This window comes from Nicotiana attenuata, chromosome 3 (genome assembly GCF_001879085.1).
Source record: "Nicotiana attenuata strain UT chromosome 3, NIATTr2, whole genome shotgun sequence".
NCBI classification, from domain to species: domain Eukaryota; kingdom Viridiplantae; phylum Streptophyta; class Magnoliopsida; order Solanales; family Solanaceae; genus Nicotiana; species Nicotiana attenuata.
This window is the reverse complement of record NC_031991.1, coordinates 55,181,808-55,191,403: the sequence shown is the minus strand read 5'-3', so window position 1 is coordinate 55,191,403 and position 9,596 is coordinate 55,181,808.

Genomic DNA, 9,596 nt, shown 5'->3' with positions numbered 1-9,596 from the left:
AAAATATGTAGAATCACAATATAAGGCAAGTATCACAGTCTCAAAGAGGGCTTGCAAGAATCAGTATAAAACCACCATGTCAGAGAATCCTAAGCGAAGAACACAGAATGGCAGGGGAATGGAACGCTAGCAACAAAATTAAAGCAAAGAGCACGGAACTCAGAGAAGAACTCAGAAGAACACACAATCGAACAAATAATACAAACACAAACATATAAAGCTAGGGTTTCATCAGACTTAAGCAAAAAATGTTTAGAGATAGTACTGAAAATCACGAATTAGTACTCAAAATCAGAAAATAAAGTGATTTTAAAAAAGGGGTTCAGAAACCCTAGTTTCAAAAAGGGAACAAAATGTTTAAAACTTGAGCAATCGTAAAGATCGAGTAGAGAGTAGTGCAAAACATAAAGGCGTGAGTTAAAAAAAATCGTTAAAAAATACAGAGAGTCAATAGGTTTGGGTCGAGATTAGGGTTTCATAAGAAACCAGTGAGAAGTAAGAGAAACCTGGCTGTGAAACTCAAGGATAATGGTGTTTATAGCACCATCGAACCAAAACCCATCGGAGAAAGGCCGGAAACAGACCCAGGCAAAGCTTCAGTGACCGTCTTGCATGGTGGAGACTCATGGGGTCTCAGGGACGGAGGGAACCGGTGAGATAAGGCTTCAAGGCAGCTGGTGGTCGAAAGAGGCGAGGCTGGAGGTGGCCGGAGAGATGGTGAAGGCCATCGGAGAAGAAGAACCAGAAGGTTCTAGAGAGAAGGAGGAGAGGAAGAGACGGATAGAGAGAGAGAGAGAGAGAGAACGGTCTCGAAAAGCGAGGGGTCAAGGGGGGTAGGTGAGAGTTTAATTAAGGAAAAGGAATCTGGGCCGTTGATCTTATTTGATCAACGGCTCAGATTAGTTCGGAGTTGGGCCGGGTTAGTTTAGGGAATGGGTTGGGGCGAATTTGGTTGGGTTTTGGATCAATTGGGTTTAATCAAATCTGATGAGGTAGGGATAAATTGGGGCTAAAATTGAAACAATAATGGGCTATGTGTTAAATAGCCAATTTCCCACTTTTATTTTATATAAAATAGTTAAAATGATTTTAAAAACAAATTTAAAGCACTGAAATAATTAATAATATATAAATATTAATCTAAAAATACTGGAAATGATTTTATAATTGTAAAATGTTGTTAATCGTAATATAGGCTATAATTGCAATTTATGCAATTTAACTTAGAAAATACCAAACAGATTTGTAAAAATATGCAAAAATCACCTTAATAATATCTTGGTGTAAATATGAGAATGGAAATAAATTATTCACAAAAAATGATAATCTGGGAATAATTATTGGATTTTGTACTGCTAAAATAGACAATAAATTGATTTTAAAAATCTTAAAAAATTAGGAAAAAAAATACCAAAACTCTTGGGCATGCTTATATGTGCATACTCATGCTATTTTGAGAATATTTGAGTATTAAAATTACATAGGGAAAATTTGAGTATCAACAGGGACTAAATAATATACACAAGTATATATAAAGAAGGCAGAGAAGATTGAAGAAAAATCAAGCATGAAAAAGTCAAGTGCAGAGTAATAAAAGTCACATGAACCCATGAGCCAAGGCTAAAGAAAACCTTACTGTAGTTAGGGTAAAAGCTATGTACTGAAGCAGGTTGAAAGAAAAACCTTGCATTTATTGTTCTAAAACGGGTTATAAAGAAAAACCTCGTGTTTATTATTTTTTCTTAAAAATCTGCTACAAGGAAAAACAGTTACGAGAAAGTTATAGATGTAATTCAAATACATGTAAGATGTTATTCAAAACTTGTCAAGGCTCAAAATAAAAACTTGTCAATGTTATTCCAAAGAAACATGTGTGTTCCTATTTCTTTTATCGTATGCTAACACCATTATGAAGTTGAGACGTCTTCTTCATTAAGTGTCGAAATATAAAAGGGCCCTCTTTTGTAAAACTCATGTTTAAATCATGAGATTAACAGAAACATTTTCAAATAATAAAAATACAAAATTATTCTATAAGTCCTTAAGAATAAAGGCAAGAATAAAAGCTAACAGAAGTTAAAACAATAACACAAAAAACTTCTTGAGTACTTAAGACTAAGTAAGAACTTAGTCACAAAACTATGAAATTATTTATACAAATTGCCCCATGAAAGACTTGGGGAATTTCGTTCCAAAATCAACCCTCAAATGATAACCAAGGGTTTGATTACAAATGTCTAAAATAAACTTTCAAAAGAATCCAAGAGCCTTAAACACACTTTTCCAAAAAGGTACCTGCAAAAAGGGAATTTAAAGCAATGTAAATTTTTTCACTAAGAAGAGAGAACTGAAGAAGGATCATCAACGGGCTCAACTTGGGCAGGATCATCAACGGTTGCGAGTTGATCTTCATTCACAGCAACAGGAGCACCAACAGACGAGGTCTCAGCTTGGCTTGCAACAAGAGGCACAATTGGGCTTAAAGAAGGTGAGACACCCGTGGCGATTTTAGCGTTCACAGGAACTTCAACAACGGGAGTTTCAGCCACGGGAGTTTCAATCACGAGAGCTTCAACCTCGGGAGATGAAAAATCTTGTGTTTGTTGAGCTCGTTCAATGGTTTCATTCACCTTGGCTAATTCTCATTCCAGGTTGAAGCTTTCTTGGCCCATTTCCAGTAAGGCGTCACGATGTGAATTTAAGAATGCCCAACTTACCTCAACATCAGTTTTCTCTTCAAGGATTTCATAATCCCTCTCCCAAGAAGCGACCTCATTCTTGAGCTCTTCATTCTCAGCCAAGACAGAACTATAAGAAGATTGAAGGGTGGCATGAGAACTCTCCAAAGCATGCACCTTATGAACAGAGGCTCGAAGATCCTCCTGTATCTTAGTTAAATTCTGAACTAGCTCCCCGGCGTAATTTCTTTTTGATTCAAAAGATCCTTCAACGCCCTGATCTCTTCACTGGCCTTGGATAACTGTTCAGAAAACGAAGACTCAAGGCGCTCCCTTTCCTTCTCTGCCTGACTCAATGAAGCCTTGATGACTGCCAGCTCCGAAGTTAATGCTCGTACTTGCTGTTCTAAGGTACTTCTTCTCTCTTGTAAATCCTCCATGTCGATTTGAGCGCTGTCAAACTGTTCCTTCTAGTTGTTTGCTTCCAACTAGGAATCACGTGCTACCTTCTCCAAGAGGGAGATTCTGCTCATCAGCTCAGTGCCAATAAGATTGGCCTACGTAAAACAAGAGAAGTAAGAATCCCAAAGTCGAAAATTTTTATAGAATGGAGAAAAGTAGGAAAGAAAAATACCTTTAAAGTAGCATGCACTATGTCATTCATGAGAGTCAGGTTGCTATGGCTCTCAAGCTTTGCTTTCTCGATGGGGCCAATCAAAGGCTCGAGCCAAATATCAGCTTGATCGGACTTTCTCAAGAGGCTGTTGTTAGCAGGAACCTCAATGGTTACGCTCCTCATAGCAGTACTCCTACTTGAAGAGCCCACCTCCGTATGGTGAACAATAGGTGGAGGAATTGCCAAAGGAGGAACGGTGGAAGAAGGAACAGAATCAACAGTTGATGAAGGTAAAGAAGCAATCACAGGTACGGGAGATGAAAAGGAAGATAAGGGAAGCTCGTCTAGAACAGGTCCTAAGTTTCCACTACCAAAACCACTAACAAAAAATTGATCGATAGACTCACGAGTGTCGTGAGGAGAGATGTCATCATCAGGAATGATAACTGGAGTAACAACAGGCTCGGAAAGAGACAGATGAGGGGAGACTTCAGCCTCGTCATCAGAGACGATACGTCTCCGGGCTCGTGGTCTCATCACCAGGGAACCCTCATCTTCTTCCTCTGAATCTTCTTCCTCAGTAGCTTTTCTTTTTGAAGAACCCAAGAATACATCTTGGGCTGAAGAGGTACGAGTACTCAAAGAGTCACGAGAAGCTATGATTGCCTCTGCGGTGACTCCTCGAATAGCAAATCCTGATAAAAAGAAGGATAAAAGTTAGAACAAAGAAAATATTTATATACAGACAAGGTAAAATAGAAACTCTTACCATGAGTTGTTACTTTCCAACCGTAACGGTTGGAAAAGTTTTTCCACGACCTACCCTCTATTGGAGCGGTCTTCAACAATTTTCCTACCCAACCACAGAAGTTGGGCACAGTCTCCACAACACCCATGGTTGCTGAGAAAAGAAAAAGAAGCGACATTAGAAAAGTTGATAAAGCTTGAAAGGAAAAGGCACGAGGAAGATTTAACACTTACGTGCAAAGTTCCACTTCTCAGGGAAGGGAACGTTATTTTCACCCACCAAACCAGCAGTGGGGGCAGCAACAAACCGAGCATACCAGCCACGGTCTTTATCGTCCTCGGGGCTCACTAAAACCCTCTTGCTCCTGGCTGCTAGGGTAAACACGCCGTTGCGAAAAAGCCTAGGGGAATAGAGATGAATTAGGTGGGGAAAAGTAAATTCAACATCCGCCAGGTTAGTGAGGTGCCTCAAGCAGGCGACAGCCCTCCAAACAATCGGACCAATTTGACCCAAACACACGTTGAAAAAACGGCAAAAGTCTAGAATGACCGGGTCAATGGCTGGTTTAAACCCTAGAGTGAAAGGGTATGTGTAAACAAAAGAGAATCCGATTAAGTAAGAAGTGATCCTTTGATTTGGGTTAGGAATGATAATTGGAAAATCATCACTCCAGTAACAATCCTTACGAATTATGGGAGTTAAAATATCTGTGATTTGAGTGGGAAAAGCGTCAGCACGATCTAAAGAGGCAACTTGGGTCCTGAGAGATTCTCTATCATGGTGAAAAGAAATTTCTGTTGGGACTATTTCTTCAACTAGAGGCTCACGAAGGGGCTCAGAGGATTCTTTATTTCTAGAAGAAGATCTCTGAGAAAGGGAACCTCTAGTCCTAGAAGAGGGACCCGAGCTAGAAGAAGGAGTGGATGTGCTACCACCACGAGCAGACCCCAAGCTACGGAGTCTACCCCCTCTTCTATGCCTAATAGGAGCATTGGGGAAGTTATCTAAAATGGGGGTTCTCCTAGGGTTAGGGTTTGGTGAAGCCATGACAAAGAAGATTGAAGTAGAGCAGAAGAGAATAAGAGGTTTTTGAAGAATAAAAGTGTTTGACACGCTTTATGTGGTAAAAGACAAGTAAAGAAGTTATATTTATACTAATGGGTAACCGGCAAAAGGAAAAAGTACAATGATGGAAGAGCTATAATAATGATAACTGACACTTCGTGAATAGGGAAGCCGAAAAGAAAGCCTAAGAAAGTGCTGCAAAACTGAAGAACCAATAAGAGGATGACACGTGTCTAATGCATTAAATGGAAGTGACAATTGAAGCGTCGATTCTGTCAGAGCATTAATGGTGACAAAAATTCTCTTTTAAATGAATTCCACTTCCCAAATATTCAAATTGATGAATAAATGAAAAGTGGGGGACTATCTGTATTGGGAAAAATTGTATTTTATATATATGGTGACGTGTCAGGACACGTGGATTGGTCAAATGGTCAATAAATCTCAATTAGACACGATTCAAGAATTGTAAAACAGACACGAGCAAAGAAGGAGGAAGAGGCACGGGACATCAGATAAGTAGCACGGCGCCCGTACCTATTTAAATCATTTATATCCGGGCATCAGAAGGAATGAATCTGGTTATAAAAAAGCGTGCAGATACAACATTTAATGGGTATTAAATGCTGAGTCCGTTAAGGAATATATATATTCAATGTAATAATTGTGTAACGTAGCATTCAATGTCTTTAATTATTCATAATAGCCTCATTATGATTTGGGCATAAGGTACATTCTCAAAGGTACCTATAAAAATGAGATATATGATCAGTTGTAAGGGACACGAAAAGCTATTGAAATATACATTGGTATCATTTGTTTTTCTTGATTATTATATTGCTACTCAGAATTATTTCCTTTTATTCATTTCTTTGATTATCAGTAACTCGAGTTCTTCTAAATTCTAGCTTTGACTAAAATTCCATTTTTTGGTTAAACAGGCTAGACATACGAAAAAAGCTCGTTCGGTTAGTGGGACGGGCTGGTTAGTAGGATGGGGTTCCGGGCTAGTAGTGGGTTAGGACATTTCGGATTTTGTTGGGTCCGTCCGAGTTCGGGCTTATCATGTCCGGATAGGGCCAAATTTATTTTTTTTATATTCTTTTTAGTGTATTTTGTTTCCGTGTTCAATGTAATTGATACTTAAGTGTTTGTAAATTTTTAAATAATAATATATGTATTTTAAGGTATAAAATTAAACTTTTAAACTTTTAAACTTTAAATTAAAGTTTAAAGTTTTAAATTGAAAATTGAATTTTAAAATTTGAAAATTGAAATTAAGTGGCTACACAAAAATATTTAATAAGACCAATATGTAAGGATCAAACTTAAAAAGCTTTCATTTCATATTTTCTTTGCATAATAATACTTCAAATTAACTTGTCTAATAAACTAACACATCAAGCTTAAATAAGTCTAACAAATTCAAAATAACACAAATTGTCTCAATTCAACTTAAATACGAATTCCTGGAGGACGCTCAAGACAACCCTTGATATGCCTCCTTAAACTCGATGTGCCCACCCACTTCCGACGAACATTAAAGACTCGACCACAGTTCTTGCATTCTACTTTGCGAACTTCTTTATTTTCTTCTACCACCTCAAAATATTCCCAAATATGTGAGCGCACTCTAGAAGCACAGGGGCATTATTTAACTTGAACCTAACAAAAATGGTAATCATACTTCACTTTATAATTGTAATTTTATAATGGCTACCGTAAATAATTGATAAACTTGAAATATTAATTGATTGAGAACTTGAGAATAATAAGCAATTCAATAATCAAGAGGGAATTAAGAGAGAATCAGAGTAGAAGAAGAGATCAAGTTGTGAGAAAAAATAAAGAAGATGGGGGCTATTTATAGTTTCAAAAGGCTAAAAATATAATTTATCAATTATTAGGGGTGGAGGGACTATTTTAGTAAGGGGATAGGGCGAAATGGTTAAAAGTGCAAAAAAATTACTGTTGCCCAACAACCATTTTTTATTTTGATCGTTGGCAACGGTCAGAATTTTTTTAAAAACAATTACAACTTAAACCTGGCTGGACGGAGCTAGAACAGTGTTAAAACCCTTGAACGGGTTACCGCGCTAGCCGGATTTCGGTGCACCGGTAACCAAAAAAGACCCGACCCCGTTCGGCACAATCCCCTACCCTAGTCAATCTGTCTCACCCCTTATCGGATCGCTGACCCGGGCTGAACCGGATAAAACTAAATTGTCAGTGGGCCGGCTCGGCCCGATTAACACCTTTACTTAAAACCTAACTTTGCAATATTTTTCATTTCTTTTGTAAAATACATTCTTTATTGCTAACGTATTCAGAGTCCATTTCGAAAGACAGTTAATTATCCATCAAAATCTACATATGTATGGGATAAAAACTCGGACTTGTCAGGTGTACCAATAGGGATGTGACACGTGGGAGTCCGAGCCCAAGAAAATTCTCGCACTCATGGTATCGCACCTGATAACAAGTTATTAGGAGTGACGGTGCCACCTCGAAGTGATTAATTAAGGCCTTTGTGGACCGGTGGCGCATTGGCACTAGGTCCAACAAATCTTTTTCCTTTGACCCTGACCCTGGCGCCAACTCGAGCATATTCTCACTAACTCTCTGATATCAGCCACCATCGAGCTTCGTGCTGAACCAGAAACTCCTTTTCCATAGTCCTTCTTCCACTGTCGAAAGATCTTATCATAGAAAAAGCTCTTGCTTGTCTTCTATAGCTAGCTTTTCAAGGAAGCTAAGGACCATGCCCATTACAACTCAAGCACCCTTATCTCTCTCTCTCCGTCTCTCTATGTTGTTCTATGAAAGAAAGAACTTTAGGGTTGATATCTAAAATGGCGTCTAGTTGATTCATTGTATTTTTCGTCTTAAACTTTCATACGACTCACACGGTTCAAACTAGCCTATGAAGGGTTTCGAATCATCTTTTGATTCACTTGCCTTTAACCCCTTTTCTCTTTATAAAAACAACTATTAAAACGAGCAAGCAAATTTTACCGTAAACAACATCAACTTTCAAAGCCTATTTGGAAGCCACCTAAAACTTAAATTTATGTGTAATTGTGTATAATTAATTATATAGTTTGACATATCTGTTTGACCAATTAATAGCTTAATTGGCATGGAATTTAGTGTAATAAGAGGTGCAATTATACCTTTGATTCTCAAAGAAGAAGTGAAAGTTGATGTTAATTACTGTAATTATAAGTTAAGGTAACTACATTTAAATTATTTTTTTGTCAAATATATTACTCCCTCCGGTCCACAATAAGTGAACAATTTGCTTTTTTATTTTGGTCCAAAATAAGTGTCCATTTATATAATCAAGAAAGAATTCAATTTGTTTTTACAAAATTACTTTTACGTACATATCCCTAAAAAGTTTTCTTACTCCTCACATTAAATATTTAATTAAGGGTAGTTTAGTCATATTAGGTATTTTTGTATAGAATTTAGTATTTTCTTAATAGGCGTGCCAAAAGCAAATTTGTCACTTATTGTGGACCGTGGACCGGAGGAGTACTATCTTTTTTATACTTTTCTCTTTCATTTCTCTTATTCTCGTTACCAAGCTTTCAACGGGTTAGTTATGATGTGCTTTCATATAAATGTGAGCTACTCATAAATTGATTCTTCCTTTTATTTTTTATTTTTATTTTTATTTTTCTTAGTCGTTAACACAATTCATATTTTAAAAGCTTTATTTTCTGCTCATTAATTTAGATATTTATTACTAAAAAATTACCTTCTAAGTTCACATTTATCTTTTTTCAAGAGTAAAAGAAATCATATTTCATATTTATTGATACAAGTTGTCGAAAAAAATTATATTCATAATTTAAATTTTTATTAATAATGTTAAATTAAGATATAAGTTTTCTAAAATATATTCAAGATACCGCCTATTCCTTACATATTAGTTATCAATTTATAATTTTTTTTATATTTTTATTTTAAATAAATATGTAGTATAACTACCTGGTTATAAATAGTATCTAATATTTCTTATACACATATGTATTTGTCACACAATAAAGTATATTTATTTCTTCATCTGAAAATATAAATTATTTTCTTACAATTAATTTTTATTCCTAAAATTTAAAAATATATGATAGTGTCATTAAACTTGTTCAATCAAATATGACTCTTTGAATTGCATTTTAATTATATTATGTCAATCAAGGCTATCTTTGTAATTATTATATTGCGTAATTACTATGTAGTACAATTACTACCGTAACAATTATATATACTGTTTAACCAAAAATTAGATTTTAGGTCAAAGCTTGAATTTAGAAGAACACGGGTTACTGATACTCGGAAAAGAGTATATAAAGAAAGAAATTTGTGAATAATATGATCAGAAAGCAAGTAAATCAAAGTATATTCCAGTAGTGTTTTTTTCGTGCTTACAGTTGTTTGTGACTTTCCCTTTTATAGGCATTTTGGGAATACAGACTTTACCTTT